The sequence below is a fragment of the Hypanus sabinus genome, chromosome 10, assembly GCF_030144855.1.
Source record: "Hypanus sabinus isolate sHypSab1 chromosome 10, sHypSab1.hap1, whole genome shotgun sequence".
Taxonomy (NCBI): Eukaryota; Metazoa; Chordata; class Chondrichthyes; order Myliobatiformes; family Dasyatidae; genus Hypanus; species Hypanus sabinus.
Window position 1 is genome coordinate 140,250,189 of NC_082715.1, and position 15,924 is coordinate 140,266,112.

General features: G+C 45.0%; 1 protein-coding gene across 3 annotated transcripts in view; it reads right to left on the minus strand.

Annotated features, from left to right (window-relative positions):
* Positions 1 to 15,924, minus strand: part of me1 (malic enzyme 1, NADP(+)-dependent, cytosolic) — a 467,654-nt gene that overhangs the window by 366,495 nt on the left and 85,235 nt on the right. The gene's annotated exons all lie outside the window — the stretch shown is intronic.

Consider the following 15,924-nt stretch of genomic DNA (forward strand, 5'->3'; position numbering starts at 1 on the left):
GGACAAGTCTGAGGAGCTAGCTGATCTTGTAGACTCCACCTACCAGCGTTCCACTCACCACTTCAACAGTCCAGGACACTCTGCACATTCTCTGCATGGCCCGTTCTGTTTAGAGATACAGAACAGCAACAGCCCAACGAGCCCGCACCTCCAGATACACAACTGACCAATTAGTCAAACAACCTGCATGTGTTTGGGATAAGGGATCAAACCCACTGCCCAGAGGATACCCACAGGCTCACAGGGTGAACATACAAACTCCGTACAGACAGCTGCAGGAACTGAACTTGGGTCACCAGCACTGTACTGCGTCACTCCCAGTCAGCACCAGAAACGCCAATGAAATGACTCTATACTGAGTATAGGATTTGGGATGTTATGTTGATGTTGTACAAGAGGACCACAACTTTGTTGTCTCTTGGGGGCTTGCATGCCTCAATGTCTTGGCTAGAATCAGGGCCCTATGTTCCGGCTCGTGGCCAGGTCACTCACGCCAAACAGGTAAAATGGTACAGGCCAGATTAACAGTCGTCCACCGGCCCTCCAAATTCAGGGCTTCAGCTCAGGGCTGACAACACTGACTGGGTCAGAAAAAAATTGTTACAGAAACAGCAGTGAAGTATCCTCTAACTCTGTGTGTAACAGTATGGACAGGCGGAGATGGGGGGACCTTCATTGCTACCCTGAATGCCAGTGGTGTAACAGGCAGTAAGTAGAAGACGCTGGTGAGGCCTAATTTGGAGTACTGTGTGCAGTTCTGGTCACCTACCGACAATAAGGTTTAGGGTGTTTGGAAGAACATATAGTGTGGTAGGTGGGTGGCACAAACTGCCTGGGGTGGTGGGAGAGAGGCAGATCCACTAGGGACATTTAAGAGACTCTTGGTTAGGCACAAGGATGATAGAAAAATGGAGGGCTATGTAGGAGGGAAGCGCTGGACTGATTTTAAGGTAAGTTAAAATGTCAGCACAACATCGTGGGCCAAGGGGGTTTACTGCGCTGTAATCTTCCATGTTCTATGTCCTAAGACTTCAATGATGGAATCTCTCAATCTTTTAAACTCAAGAGAGCTCTGCCCTTGACTGCTTAACGTCTCCATTCACAACAACCCCACCGTGTCAAACAGCAGTCTGATCAATCTTCACTGCACCCCGTCCATCACAAGTACACACTTGCTTCGGAATGCTAGATGGCCAGTAAAAGATATAATGCACCGACGTAGATATGTCAAAGCTGAGAGCACCGTTTCTTAGACTGGATGGCTAACACGACAGGTCTCAGTTTTAGGGTGATTGGAGGAAAGTATGGGGGGGTGACAGCAGTAAGGATTTTTTTTTTAAACAGAGAGTGGAGGGTGCATGGAATGTCCTGCCAGGGGTGGTGTCAAAAGCAGCTACGTTGAGGACATTTAAGAGACTCTTAGACAGGCATATGGTTATGTGGGAGGGAATGGACATTTAAAATTCATTTTAAAATGCATATGAATCAATACTTTTCCATAGACAAGATTTTTTTTTTAATTTCAAGAAATTCATGTATAGCTTTAAAAAAAAACAAAATGTTGTGACATTTACAACTTTGCTAGTAGGTGACACCAAAATTACTGAGCTCAATGCTTCTGTAATGACACTGAGAAAAAAAGGTTCACCAAAATCATAAAGTATAGACCAGTTAAGCCGGAGTTCAGCCCCACTACAGACGCAACGCCCGTCCGGTCTGCCTGTGTTTCTCTCTCTCTCTCTCTCTTGTCCTGGCAGGAGGTGCCAGGGCGCCAGGGTCAGGAATTGATGCTGCCTTGCAACCATCAGGCTCCTGGACGGCATGCATGGCTTCACTTGCATCAGCACTGGGCTGACTCCACAGCTTTCAGGGCCTCTGCTTTGAGGGCTTACCCCCCCCCCCCATTGAGTCTACTGTATTTCTTTATTCTCCTGTGGGTGTCTTCAAGAAAATAAATCTCAAGGTTGTATACGGTTTACACACTTTGATAATAAATTTACCTTGAACTTTGGACTTCGTAACACAATTTCAATTTAATTGGCATAGTTTACTTCAGATTTCACACCGCCTTAACCCACGAGCCTCTGCATCCAACACATCATTGTCCGCAACTTGTGCCATCTTCAGTGGGACTCTACCACCAAACATACCTTTACCTCCCACCATCCCACTCTCTGCTTTCCACAAGGATCGCTCTTTCTGTCTTTCCCTTGTCCAATCACCCCTCCCCACTAATGTTCCTCCTGGCAAGTGACAGAAATAGCACTGCTGGCCATTCACCTCCATTCAGGGTCCCAAACAGTTCTTACAGGTGAGGCAACACTTCGCCTGTGAATCCGTTAGGGTTCTCTAATGCATCCGATGCTCCCGGTGTGGCCTCCTCTACACTGGTGAGACCAGGAGACCACTTTGCCGAGCACCTCCGCTCCATCCGCCAAAAGTGGAATTTCCCCAGTGGCCAACCATTTCAATTCCTCTCCCCATTCCCATTCTGACATGCCAGTCTATAGCCTCCTCTTCTGCCATGATCAGGCCACTCTCAAGATGGAGGAGCAACACCTCATATTCCATCTAGGTGGCCTCTAACCTGAAAACATGAACATCGATCTCTCTTTCAGCAATTTTTGTTCTTTTTTTTCTTTCCTCATTCCTCCTTCCCTCTTTTTCAATTCCCAACTCTGGCTTCTTACCTCTTCTACTCATCTCCCCCAAGACCCAACCTTTCTTCCCCTTCTCCCATGGGCCACTCTCTCCTCTTATCAGATTCTTTCACCTCCAGCCCTTTACCTTTCCTACCCACCTGGCTTCACCTATCACCTTCTAGTTTGTCCTCCTCTCTCCCCCCCCCCCACATCATCTTTTTCTGGCAGCTTCCCCCTTCCTTTCCAGTTCTGATGAAGGCTGTTGGCACAAAACGTCAACTGTTTATTCATTTCAGAGTTTGTCAACTAGAAATAAAATGGATTGGATTTTGAAAAGAGTTTGTTAACAAACAAGCTAGTAATTTTCAGAATGATGTTTGTAAAATTAATTCAGTTAAGTAGTACCATCTTATTCCTAGAATAGTCTCCAGAAACTATGGTGTGCCTCAAGGATCTGTTCTGGGACCCCTTCTCTTCGTTATTTTTATAAATAACCTGGATGAGGAAGTGAAGGGATGGGTTAGTAAATTTGCTGATGACACAAAGGTTGGAAGTGTTGTGGATAGTGTGGAGGGCTGTCACAGGTTACAGCAGGTCATTGATAGGATGCAAAACAGGGCTGAGAAGTGACAGATGCAGTTCAACCCAGATAAGTGTGAGGTGGTTCATTTTAGTCAGCCAAATATGATGGCAGAATATAGTATTAATGGTAAGACTCTTGGCAGTGTGGAGGATCAGAGGGATCTTGGGGTCCTAGTCCATAGGATACTCAAAGCTGCTACGCAGGTTGACTCTGTGGTTAAGAAAGCATACGGTGCATTGGCCTTCATCAATCATGGGACTGAGTTTAAGAGCCAAGAGGTAATGTTACAGCTCTATAGGACCCTGGTCAGACCCCACTTGGAGTACTGTGCTCAGTTCTGGTCACCTCACTATAGGGAGGATATGAAGGATATGGAAGCCATAGAAAGGGTGCAGAGGAGATTTACAAGGATGTTGCCAGGATTGGGGAGTATGCCTTATGAGAATAGGTTGAGTGAACTCAGCCTTTTCTCCTTGGAGCAACAGAGGATGAGAGGTGACCTGATAGAGGTGTACTAGATAATGAGAGGCATTGATCGTGCGGATAATCAGAGGCTTTTTCCCAGAGCTGAAATGGCTAACACAAAAAGGCACAGTTTTAAGGTGCTTGGAAGTAGGTACAAAGGAGAGGTCAGGGGTAAGTTGTTTTACTTTTTTTTACGCAGAGTGTGGTGAGTGTGGGGAATGGGCTGTCGGCGATGGTGAAGGAGGTGATATGATAGGGTCTTTTAAGAGATTCCTGGATAGGTACATGAAGCTTAGAAAAATAGAGGGCTAATTTCTAAAGTGAGTACATGTTCGGCACAGCATTGTTGGCCGAAGGGCCTGTATTGTGCTGTAGGTTTTCTGTGTTTCTATGAAACACGTTCCCCTAAACACATCAACACAAACGTTGTTATGTTCAGTTTTTTAAAACATGAAACTTAATGCATTGTAGAGCAAGTTTAACTGAAAGTTAATAATTTGGCAGTCTAAAATTAGAAACTACTCCTAAACACAATCCAAACAACGGAGGGGTGATCTCATTGAAACCTATTGAATATTGAAAAGCTGAGATGAGATGTGGAAAAGATGTTTCCTTTACTGGGGGGGGGGGGGGGGGCTGTCTAGGACCAAAAGGCACAACATCAGAATAGAGGAATGTCCGTTTAGAACAGAGGTGAGGATGAAGTTCTGTAGCTAAAAGGTGAAGAAGCTGTGGAATTCACTGCCATAGACGGCTATGGAGGCCAAATCATTGAGGGCATGGAGACCGACAGATTCTTGATTAGTCAGCTCATGGGGAGAAGGCACGAGAATTGGGTTGAGAGGGATACGAAATCAGCCATGATGAAATGGTGAAGCAGACTCGATGGGCCAAATGGCCTAATTCTGCTCCTATATCTCATTGTCTAGTGGTCCAGAACATGCAGAAAAATACAAATATAATTTTAAAATTCAAATATAATTTAAAAGAGCAAAAACAAACTGCTGTAGCACTGTCTGGGTGTGTGTGTGTGTGTGTGGAGGGGGTTGGAAGAAGGAATTGCCATCTTTCGGATCAACACTAGAACACTAGCTCTGATACAGGAACTCACCCGGAAATGTCACCAATTCCCTTCCTCTCTACAGATACTGCTCAACATGCGGAGCCCTTCCAGCAGTTTTTTTTCTCCCCCTCCAGATTCCTGCATCTGGAGTCCCCATATCTCCATTACAAACCGGATCTCAACTCTAGACCATAAGACAAAGGAGCAGAATTGGAAAGGAAGGGGGAAGACTTCAGAGTAAGGTGGTGGGAAGGGGAAGGTGGACAAGCTGGAAGGTGAGAGGTGAAGAAAAGTGAGAGATGGTAGGTCAGTGGATGGAATGAGAAGCTAAGAAGAGATGTGTGGAAAAGGTAGCAGGGCCATCACCTTCCACCTGCAACCTAAAGTCATGAACATCAATTTCTCTTCCTGCAATTCTTTTTCTCCTTCTCCCTTCCTCCTTCTCTCTTTTTCTATTCCCAACTCTGGCCTCTTACCTCTTCTACTCACCTGCCTGTGGTCCATTCTTCCCTCTTATCAGATTCAGTAGTGGCCCTCCACCTTCCCTTTACCCAACAGTCTACTCAATTCTCCTATCAGATTCTATTTTCTTCAGCCTTCGTCTCTTCCACCTATCACCTCGCAGCTTCAGGTAGCAGGTTAACTGGTCACATGTGTGCAATGGGTAGTGCAGGCTCATTGGGCTGCAAGGGCTTGTTACTCTAATGCATCTCTAAAATAAAGAGTCAATGTTATGGGCCTGACCAACGAGTTCCTTCAACATTTGTGTGTGTTACTTTGATGTACAGCTTTCGCTCCATCACTTTCACTACCATCTATTACTCCTCTTCCCCTGTTTGAGGTATTCCATTGGTTCTCTTGACCTGGAACCACAAAAGGGCCAAGGGGATTCCTATCTGTGGGGTCCCCTCCAAGTCAGACAATGCTCTGACTGGAAATACACTGGCTGAACACAACAGCTTGTGCATTCTAAAGTGTCTCATCTGTGCAGGGCTGATTTACCAGGCTGCTGTCCAGATTAGACAGCATGGCCAATGAGGAGAGGCTGCTCGAGCTAGGGCTTTTGACCCAGCTTCAACAGGCAATGTCTCGAAAAGGCAGCGTTCATCATTAAGGACCACAGTCACCCAGGTCATGACACTTCTCACTGCTCCCATCCAGATGGAGATGCAGGAGCCTGAAGACACACACTCAACATTTCAGAGAAGAGCTTCTTCCCCTCTGCCATCAGATTTCTGAATAGGAAATGAACCCATGACCACCAGCTCAGTATTACTTTCTTCTTTCTTTTTGTACTACCTACTTAATCCTATTTGGACCGATTGGGAATAGTCAACATGGCTTCATGCATGGTAGGTCATGTCTAAACAATCTCACCGAGTTTTTTTTAGGAAGTTATCAGGAAAGGGAAAGATGGCAAGACAGCGTACATTGTCCACATGGACTTTAGTAAGGCATTTGATGAAGCCCTGCATGGGAGGTTGGTAAAGAAGGTTCAGTCGCTCAGCATTCAAGATGAGGAAGTAAATTGGATAAGACATTGGCTTTGTGGGGGAAGCCAGAGAGTGGTAGTAGATGGTTGCCTCTCCGACCAGTGCTGTACCACACGGATCGGTGCTGGGTGCTTTGTTGCTTGTCATCTATATCAATGAGCTGGATAATACTGTGGTTAACTGGATCACCAGACTTGTGGATGACAGCAAGATAGGGGGTGTAGTGGACAGTGTCGAAGGCCGTCGTGGCTTGCAGAGAGATCTGCATCAGCTGGAAAAGTGGGCTCAAAAATGGCAGGTAGAATTTAATGCAGACAAGTGCAAGGTTTTGCAATTCAGAGTAGGTCCTACACAGTAAATGGCAGGGCACTGAGGAGTGCGGTAGAACAAAGGGATCTGGGAATACGGGTACATAATTCATGTCACAGGTAGATAGGGTCGCAAAGAAAGCTGTTGGCACAATGGCCTTGATAAATCAATGTATTGAGCACAGGAGATGGGATGTTGGGGAGGACTAATTTGGAGTACTGTGTCCAGATTTGGTCACCTACTTACAGGAACGATGCAAGTAAGATTGAAAGAGTATGGAGAAAATTTACAAGGACGTTGCCAGGTCTGGAGGACCTGAGTTATATGGGAAGATTGAATAGGTTAGGACTGTATTCTTTAGAAAGCAGAATATTAAGAGGAGATTTGATGGAGCTACACAAAATGATGAGGGGTGTAGATAGGGTAAATGCAAGCAGGCTTTCTCCACTGAGGTTAGGTGGGACTACACCCAGAGTTCATGGGTTAAGGGTGAAAGGTGACAAGTTTAAGTGGAATTTGAGGGGAAACTTCTTCACTTGGAGAGGTGTGAGTGGTGGAATGAGTTACCAGTGCAAGCGGGGCATGCAAACTCCACTTCAACGTTTAAGAGAAGTTTGGATAGGTACATGGAGAGTAGGGCTATGGTCCCAGGGCAGGTTGGTGGGAGTTTCAGCATAGACCAGATGGACCAATGGGCCTGCTTCTGTGCTGTAATCTTATTACACCTGATATTAAACCTGATTCTGATTGTGGGGGAGAAATGCCTAATCCAAGCCGGCATAATTTTGAGCTGGTTCCAGGAAAGTCTGTGGGGATGTCAGAGTGAGTTGTGGGTATGTGGAATGCCCTGCCATGGGTGATGGTAGAGGTAGATAGGGCAGGCATTTAAGAGACTCTTAAGATAAACACATGAATGATCATATAATGGAGGGCTATGTAGTGCAGAGGGGTTAGATTAATCTTACAGTAGATTAAAAGGCCAACACAACATGATGGGCCAATGGCCTATACTGTGCTGTAATGTTCTGTGTTCTATGAAATGGACAGACCTCTGCAAGATTAAGATACCCTGGGCATCAAGCCTACATTAGCAGACATCCCCTGCTCTGATTGTTGGGAATTACTGACTCATCTCCATTATACAGCCTGGTACGTGAGAGTGAATTGGTCTGCCCTGTATGCCTGGAGACATGACTCAGATAAAATGTAGTCTGGCTTTTCAAAATGATCGAAATGAAGTCCAACACAGCTGGACAATGTACACTGTATTTGCTAAAGATGCAACTTATTTTCTCTCTCCCTGCCTCTCAATGTTTCTTCCCTCCCTTTTGTTGAGTATCTTGCTTCCCATTTGCTATGGCATATTCAGTTGTTTGATATCTGCTCTGCATTTTATTCATTTAGAGATACAACATGGCAACGAACCAGCGGCATACAATTAAACCCCTGTGATCAATTAAACTATTAACCCGTTCATCTTTTGAAATTAACATTGAACATAGAACAGGACAGCACAGGAACAGGCCCACCATGCTGTGCCAAACCAATCAAATGGCTAACTAAACTAATCCCCTCAGCCTACACCATGGCCATATACCTCCATTTTTCTCACATTCATGTGCCTATCTAAACATCTCTTAAAAGTCCCCAATGTATATGCCTCTACCACCACCCCATTCCAGGGACCTACCACTCTCTGTGTAAACAAACTTGCCCCTGACATTCCTTTAAAATGACCCCCTTTCACCTCAAAAGTGCCCTCTGGTATTAGACATTTTATCCCTGGGGTAAAAGATACTGTCTGTCTACTCTATCTAAGCCTCTCATAATTTTATAAACCTCTATCAGATCTCTCCTCAGCCTCCACCATTCCAGAGAAAGGAACCCAAGTTTGTCCATAAGCCCACAAATCCAGATAGCGTCCTGGTAAACCTCTTCCGTGTCAGTGCCAACTTACCAAATGGTATACAATGTTTGGTTAAGTTTTAATATCCGTGGGAGGAAGTAGTTTTGCTGGCTACAACTGCAACACTTGGATGAAGAGGAGAGGATTGGAAAGCTCTCTGCTGAATACAGGCAACTGGGACTAGCAGGGTGGAGGCTGTGGTCAGCACAGAATACTTTGGCCGAAGGGCCTGTTTCCGAGCTCTTCGGCTCTGACCCAGAATCAGAATCAGGTTGATTATCACCGGCATGGTATGTGAAATTTGTTAACTAAGCAGCAGCAGTAGTTCAATGCAATACATAATCTAACAGAGAGAAAAAAAATAATAAATATAATAATAAACGAGTCAATTACGTATATTGAATAGATTAAAAAAACATGCAAAAACAGAAATACTGTCTATTTAAAAAATAGCGAGGTAGCGTCCAAAGATTCAATGTACATTTAGGAATCGGATGGCAGAGGGGAAGAAGCTGTTCCTGAATCGCTGAGTGTGTGCCTTCAGGCTTCTGTACCTCCTACCTGATGGTCACAGTGAGAAAAGGGTATGCCCTGGGTGCTGGAGGTCCTTAATAATGGAGACTGCCTTTCTGAGACACCGCTCCCTAAAGATGTCCTGATACTTCGTAGGCTAGTACCCAAGATGGAGCTGACTAGATTTACAACCTTCTACAGCTTCCTTCAGTCCTGTGCAGTAGCCCCTCCATACCAGACAGTGATGCAGCCTGTCAGAATACTCTCCACGGTACAACTATAGGAGTTTTTGAGTGTATTTGTTGAAATGCCAAATCTCTTCAAACTCCCATTGAAGTATAGCTGGCTGTTTTGCCTTCTTTATAACTATATTGATACGTTGGGACCAGGTTAGATCCTCAGAGATCTTGACATCCAGGAACTTGAAACTACTCACTCCTGATTCCTCTATGAGGATTGGTATGTGTTCCTTCGTCTTACCCTTCCTAAAATCCACAACCAGCTCTTTCATCTTACTGATGTTGAGTGCCAGGTTGTTGCTGCAGCACCATTCCACTAGTGGGCATATCTCACTCCTGTACACCCTCTCGTCACCACCTGAGATTCTACCAACAATGGTTGTATCATCAGCAAATTTATAAATAGTATTTGAGCTATGCTGAGTCACACAGTCATGTGTATATGGAGACTCCCTTAGAAACGTCCTGCCTGCGCCTCGAATTTCTTGCAGCACGCCAAAAACAGTGGAAATACTTAATCAATATAGACCAAACAATTATTCCTCTGGACTTAGAGCACCCTCTGGGTTTACTTATGAGCATGCCTAGAGATTTGAAGAGGGCTTAGAGAAATTAAAGATGTTTTCATTGGATTAGAACTTCAAGAGTGTCTGTGGGAGAATCTCAGTGATGGAGGTGGAAAATGGGATGAAGGCCAAGACAATCCAGGAAGAGACAATCGGTCTCATTCTCTAAAGCGAATCCATGGAATTTGTGGGGAGTTCAGTGGGAGAAAATGTACCAGAAATAGTCAACAATGAATCAATGAATGCAATTATATACATTTTTACTTACTTCAAGATTCAAGAATTCAAGATTGTTTACTGCTATTTCCCGTATGCAAGTGTAAAGAACTAAATAATTGTTACTCCAGATCCAATGCAGGATAAAAAAACGATAAAGAGCACAAAAATGTTTTTTTAAAAACACAATGATATGAATACATAAGATAGGTTACATACATACATTGATTGTATGTCATGAAGTGACGCTATTACAGACACTCCTGTACATGAGGTGACTGACAGGAAATGATGAAGTAGTGATGGTTGGGAGTGTGGCGGCATGTTGGTGGGTGGAGGTGTTGATCGGCCTTACAGCTTGTGGGAAGTAACTGTTTTGTTTGAGTCTGGTGGCCCATGTTACTGGCCCTTTATATTGTTTAAATATTTGTTTGTTTACAGATACAGGATCATAACAGGCCCTTTCATCCCAACAAGTCAGTGCCGCCCAATTACACCCATGTGACCAATTAACCAGCACATCTTCGACCGAGGGAGGAAACCAGATCACCTGGAGGAAACCCACACAGTCATGGGGAGAACCTACAAACTCCTTACAGACAGTGGCGGGAATTGAACCCAGGTCGCTGGTGCTACAACAGCATCACCCTAACCGCCACACTACCGTGCCACCCTCTTTCGTAACTCAGGTACAGAGTTACTCAAGTTAACTTTACCACATAACTCCGCATCTGCATCAGGTTATGTAAAGATGGTAAATAATTCACAAGTGTAAAGAATTCTTCAAGTGTTCTCATCCGGACTGCTGTCTCCACATACTTCAAATCAGCCACTACCATCCCCATGAAAGAATTCGACACCTTCGGAACTAAACAACTTCTGCCCGGTGACACAGATGCCAACTATCACAACGTGCTTTGAACGGCTGGTAATGACACACAGATCAAAAACACTCTTCCTGCCACATTAGACACTCACTAGTAAGCTTACCAACAGAACCGTAGCATCTGTCATGCACCTGGCCCTGACGCACCTGGAAAACAAGGATACTTCTGACACTTATGATGAGAATCTTGAATTCCGACAATTTGTCAACCTGGCATTAATTCTTTCTTCACCTGCGTTGCCTGGACCTAATGAGCTTCTAGCATTTACTGCCGATGGGTGTGGGACGACAGGGAAGTGTAGTGGTTAGTATAACCCTATCACAGTGAGTTTCAATTCTCCCCGCTCTCTGTAAGGTATTTGTACATTCTCCCCGTGACCCAGTGAGCTTCCTGGTTTCCTCCCACAGTCCAAAACATTCAGTTAGGGTTAAAAAGTTGCCCATGTAAGTAAACATATGCACGCTATGTTGGCGTGACAAGCATGGCGCTACTCACGAGCGGCCCAGTGCAATCCTCGTGGATTTGATTTGATGCAAACGATGCATTTCACAGCATGTTTGGATGTGCACGTGACAAATACAGCTAATCATCTAAATATCTCTACTGATTTTATTTTGAAGTAAGTTTTTCCGTCAGAACTTAACTAGTCAGTCAGCGTCTATGGAAATGAGCAAACAGTCGATGTTGTGGACTAAGACCCTTCATCAGGACTGGAAAGGAAGGGGGAAGATGCCGGAATAATGCCAGAGGACTGGAAAACTGCAAATATCACTCCACTCATTTAAAAGGGAGGAAGACAAAAGAGAGGAAATTATAGGCCTGTTAGCCTAACCTCAGTGGCTGGGAAAGTGTTGGAGTCTATTATTAAGGACAAGGTTTTGGGGTACTTGGAGACCAATGACAAAGTAAGTCAAAGTCAGCATGGGTTCTGTAAAGGGAAATCTTGCCTGACAAACCTGTTAGAGTTCTTTGAGGAAGTAACAAGTAGGCCGGACAAAGGAGAGGCAGTGAGTGTCATTTACTTGGATTTTCAGAAGGCATTTGGTAAGGTGCCACACATGAGGCTGCTTAACAAGGTAAAATCCTATGGTGTTACAGGAAAGACACTGGCATGGATAGAGGAGTGGCTGACAGGCAGGAGGCAGCGAGTGGGAATAAAAGGGGTCTCTTCTGGTTGGCTGCCAGTGACTAGTGGTGTTCCTCAGGGGTCAGTATTGAGACCACTACTTTTCACGTTGTTTGTCAGTGATTTAGATAATGGAATTGATGGCTTTGTGGCAAAGTTTGTAGATGGTATGAAGATAGGTGGAGGGGTAGGTAGTATTGAGGAAGCAATGTGATTGCAGCAAGACGTAGACAAATTGGAAGAATGGGCAAAAAAGTGGCAGATGGAATACAGCGTTAGGAAATGCATTTTGGTAAAAGGTACTGTAGTGCAGAGTATTATCTAAATGGAGAGAAAATTCTAACATTAGAGGTGCAATGTGACTCGGGAGTCCTCGCGCAAGACTCCCAGAAGGGTAACTCACAGACTGAGTCAGTGGTGAGGAAGGCAAATGCAATGTTGGCATTTATTTCAAGGGGGCTAGAATATAAAAAACACAAGGAGATAATGCTGAAGCTTTGTAAGACACCAGTCAGGCTGCACTTCGAGTATTGTCAAAGTTTTGGACCCCATATCTCAGAGAGGATGTATTGTCATTGGAAAGAGTCCGGAGCAGTTTCCCAAGGAATGAAAGGGTTAACATACGAGGAGTGAATGGCAGCTTTGGGCCTGTATTCACTGGAATTTGGAAGACTGCATGGGGATCTCATTGAAACCTACTGAAGTTTGAAAGGAAGGTGGATGTGGAGAGGATGTTTCCTCTGGTGGGGATATCCAAAACTCAAAGGCACAGTCTCAGAATTGAGGAGTGACCTTTTAGAATAGAGGTAAGAAAGAAGTTTTTCAGCCAAAGAGTGGTGAATTGTAGAATGATCTGCCACTGGCTGTGACGGAGGTCAAGTCCATGGGTATAGTCAAAGGGGAAGTTGATAGGTTCCTGATTGGTCAGGTCATCAAGAGATATGGTGAGAGGGCATGGATATGGGGTTGAATGGGATCCGTGATCAGACATGATGAAAAGGTGGAGCAGACTGTTCTGTTCCTGTGTCTTATGGTCTGATAAGAAGCTGGGTGGAGGGAACGGTGTACAAGCTTGCAAGTGACAGGTAAAGCCAGGTGGGTGGGGAGGGGTGGGATGAAGTGGGGAAGTTGGGAGGTAGAGGTGGAAAAGGCAAAGGGCTGGAGAAGAAGGAATCTGATAGGAGAGGAGAGTGAGTCATGGGAGGAAGGGAAGGAGGAGGGGCACTGGGGAAGGTGAGAGTCCACAAATTCATTACCAGATTGGGATAAACAGCTGCTTTTTTAAAAAACTAATAAAACTCACTTTCATGCTGATCAAAGATGACTCATATGCGCAAATCAATTTTCATTGCAGCTACTTGGGAAATGGTCCAAGCAAATGGGGCCAGAGGATTAAGCAAGTGGGACAGAAGGAAAACAGAATTCTTTTATATCTGGGTTTCTTTTTCCGTGTCACAAAGACATCATGGAACAGTTCAGAATGAGAACAAGAGTGTGATGGAAGTGCTACAGGAGTGGATTACAGGGCGGAAGGGAGCAACTAGATGAAAACATTTAAGAAGAGGCTTCTGGGAGCAGGAAGGGGGGCTGAAAAGCAGAGAGAGTGACTCTGCAGGTCAGGAACATTGTGGCCGAGAGTAATCTGTGTTGGTGGTATGAAGACAGATGCTTGGAGTCAGAGTTACACAGCATGGAAACACGCCCTTCAGCCAATCCGGCTATTTAAAGATAGATCGATGTGAACGAGTGTGGATAAACAGAGATCAGCTGATGGTTACGTGGCAGTGTGGTGCTTAAAGCATTCCTCTGAGACAGGCCGTTTCAGAACAGGGAGGGTGGATATATCATTTCACATTCAGATTCATTTATACATCAAAACATTTTCATTGTCAGAAGAGTTTGAAGAGAATCTGTATGTCACCAAAGACACTCGCTGTGCAGAGCATTATCCTGGGTAATGGACTATCCGACTGGCAGACCACAGTCTGTGCAGCTTCAGAGCCGTGTGTCAGACAAGGCTATAACCAGCCCTGGGGATTGATCCTTCCCTGTTTACCCTGTGTACATCGGACTTTAGATACAACACTGAGTCATGTCATCTGCAGAAATTCTCTGATGACTCAGCAATAGTTGGGTGTATAAAGGGAGGATGGGAGGATGAACACAGGGCCCTGGTGGAGGACTTTGTCAGGTGGTGCAAGCTGAATCATCTGCAGCTCAACATCAGTAAGACAAAGGAGATGGTGATGGTCTTTAGGAAGACTAAGCCTACATGCTCCTTGTTACTATTGATGGTGAGGACGTGGATGTGGTGAGGACCTGCAGGTACCTGGGGGTGCACCTGGATGACAGACTTGAGTGGAGCACCAACAGAGAGGCTGTGTACAAGAAGGGCCAGAGTCACCTCTACTTCCTGAGGGGACCGAGGTCTTTTGGAGTATGCAGGCCTCTCCTTCACATGTTCTACCAGCCTGTTATCGCCAGTTCAATCTGGGGCAACAGGCTCAATACACTGTTTAGAAAGGCTGGTTCTGCAAGCCAAGCTGGACACACTGGAGGTTGTGGTAGAACAAAGGACCTCAAGGTTCCGGTGACATCATCGTCCAGAATGGCAGCTTAAGTCGCTAGCTCCTCCGGAAAAGCGCGTATTAAGCATTATTCCATCAAATATAATATTTTTCAAAAAATATTTGAACTGAAAAGAGGGGCAAGAATGGGGAAACGGAATGGAAATTTAAAAAGCGACACTGCGGAGCCTGCGTCCGAGAGGGGTGCAGCAAGCGGCTCTCCGACCCGACCACGTGCTAGTGAGGCGGCTGCTGGGCCTCGTTCAGTCGAAGCGGTGAATATGTTCGAAACCCTGAAAGAGATATTGGAGGTCCAGAAAGAAATAAAGCAGCAGCTCCGGGATATTAAGGCAGAGCTCGCCAGCGTTAATCAAAAAATAGCAATGGCAGAGACTCGAATCGAGAAGGTGTAAGATCGCATTCAAAACGTGGAACGGACACTGAGCAAGACAATAAAAATAATACATCACCAAGAAGGTAAACTGCTTGACCTGGAGGGAAGATCACGGCGGAAAAATATCAGAATCTACAACGTTCCCGAAGGAGCGGAGGGCTCATCTATGACGGAGTTTGTCGAGAAGTTACTGCGGGACGCGCTGGATCTTCCCTCGGTTATGGAGCTGGAAATCGAGAGGACGCACCGCTTGCTGGTTCCAAAACCTACCCAGGCCAGAAAGCCATGCTCTATAATAATTAAATTCCTTCGGTACAGCACCATGATGCAGATTCTACAAAGCAGAGAGTATTTTTCAACGATAAATTAATATATTTCGACCAAGATTACCCCCCGCGGTCCAGCAGAAACGCAAAGAGTACTCTGAAATAAAGCGAGTACTAAAGCAAAATAGGATTAGATTTCAAACTCCGTACCCTGCTAAACTTCGAGTGTTTTATGACAATGTGACGCGGTTGTACCAGATGGTGGAAGAGGCGACTACAGACATGAAGGCCAGAGGTTTGCCGGTCAGTGTCACCAAAATGAGGGAAAGCCTGACTGAGGAACTGTCCCGCTCCGCTTGGGAAATAGTGCGAGAATTGAGAAGGCAGGAGATGGGAGGAGGCCGAGAGAAATATATCAGGAAGAGACCGGGAGTTTCCCAAAGGCAGTCCTCACCCCCTTCAGAAGAGCCATAAGGTTTAGCTAACTTTAAAAATGTTGAGAAGCTAAATGAAAGCAAAAGTACATGGTAATATACCTATCTCGAGAAATACTTATTATAACGTGGATTTTATATTACTTAGTTGTTATTCTTTATTCGCTCACTTACTCCTTTTCCCCGACAAAAATGAGAATACTCATATATATATATATATATATACGTATGTAATGTGTGTGTGTGTGTGTGTGT